General features: G+C 48.6%; 1 pseudogene across 1 annotated transcript; it reads right to left on the bottom strand.

Annotated features, from left to right (window-relative positions):
• Positions 1-259: 259 nt before the first annotated feature.
• Positions 260-1,522, bottom strand: LOC309557699 (annotated as a pseudogene). Its single transcript has one exon. The product of its transcript is annotated as an uncharacterized misc_RNA (transcript).
• Between the last annotated feature and the right edge of the window lie 378 nt (positions 1,523-1,900).

The raw sequence follows: 1,900 nt of genomic DNA on the forward strand, positions 1-1,900 counted from the left end.
TCCCTGCTGTTGTGGCGGCACTGGTATGATTGCCTGTTTCTGACACAATTCTTCTACGTATCCTATTAAAAATTCTTGCTTCTTTCGGTCCTGTGGCCATCTTGTCTGGACAAATATGTTCGGTGGTTTTTGCCGAAAGACTATCTTGTAGCCCGTCTTTATCGTACTTTGGACCCATTGGTCCTTGACTTCGTCCGTCCATACCCTCCAAAAGGCTGTCAGCCTGGCCCCCACCTGAAAGGGTCGGACGGATGCACCGTCAAAAAGAATTCTCGGCCTTCTTCGCCATTTGCGCTGCTCATGACTTTACACCCCTCAAAAAGGAGCTCTGTGTTCCTCTCCATTGGCCCCTTGCATATTCTCGACCAGGCCTATATGATCTTGCCTCACCCGCTCTTCTGAAATCGGTCTGTCCTGGACGGAAGGATGGTTGTCTCTTCTTTGCTCTCTGTGGTAAGAGTCCCGTCTTACCTCCCGTTACACGCTTAATTGCTTCCTCTAAGGTCTTTCCAAAAAGTATCTTACCGTTAAACGGAATATTGCAAAGTGCCTGTTTTGATGCACTGTCAGCCACCCAGTGCCGCAGCCAGAGGGCTCTCTTTGCTGTCACCGAGTGCACCATAAGCCTCCCTAACAGCTTTACGAGGTCTATGGAGGCCTCCGCCAGGAAGGCTGCTGTCAGATTTAATTCTTCCAAAGCTGTAACAATCCTGGCTCTCTCTACTCCTGAGTTAAGTGCGGTCTCCACATTCGTGACCCATACCTTAACGGCTCTGGAGATGGAGGCCAATGCTATGCTCGGGCGGCAGGCCATACCAGCAACCGAGTAGATCTTTTTAAGATCAGCATCCGCCCGTCGATCTATTGGGTCCCTGAAGGTTGCGGAGTCTTCTAAAGGAAGAGACATCTGCCTTGCCAAATGCTGTAGGGCTGCGTCTACCCCCGGCGGAGATTCCCAAAACTCGGCATCCACGGTCTTAAAAGGGTATAACTTAGAAAAACGATTCTGGGTGTTCGTTTTCTTCTCTGGTTTCCCCCATTCTTCTTCCAACAATTCTCGTATTTCTGTCATGAAAGGAAAAGCCGCTCCCTGCTTCTTCAGGGTCAGGAAATATCTCCTTACTTTTTCTGGTGGCTGGGAGTCTTGCTCCCATTCTATGGCTTCCTTTACCGCTGTGACATATGGTTCTATGAACTGAAAATCAAACATATGTTCCTCTAGATCCTCTGATTCCGAAGAGGTTCCTGAAGAAATCTTCAGCACTGGCGGTGATCCCTTTCTGTACTCTGGGTTACTCCCTGTTTTAGGCCTGCTTCTAGGCGTACTTGTACTAGCCACTAGGTACATGCTATCTGCCACGGCTTCGTGGATATATTCTTTAATCTTGTTTGCCTCTGCCTCCTTGTCTGTGGCCACATCTTTAATGCACTCGGCACACAGGAGTTTTCCAGGAGCAGTAGGAGCCGTACAGGCCCAACATAAGCCCTCTGCGGGTCGACCTTTGGACCTCCTTGGCTCCATGTCTGGAGACTTACTAGCGTGCGACCTGCTCGGAGATTGAGGCACCTGGCTAGAGCGTGGTTGAGGTGGAGGTGAACTAGATCGTTGGTGGGTCTTTTCCTTATGCGAATGCTTCTTTTTAGGGGTCTTGCTCCTAAAAGACAAACACCCTTTAAATATGGTGTATGCACTCTTTTCACCATCTAGTCCCTCGTAGCCCCCTCCTACCTTTCCGACGATCTTCGTGCCCTCTGTGGCTGTGGCGAGCTCATGCTAAAAAAGAGGAACGTAAGTTAAGCCTATTTCCTCCGTTTCCCCTCACCCTAACTTTCTCTAACTTAATAACATCTAGATGAAATATGTTAAATACACAGAGATAAGAAAAATAAAAAGACACTT

Source organism: Pelophylax lessonae, assembly GCF_965119305.1.
Source record: "Pelophylax lessonae genome assembly, chromosome: 6".
Taxonomy (NCBI): Eukaryota; Metazoa; Chordata; class Amphibia; order Anura; family Ranidae; genus Pelophylax; species Pelophylax lessonae.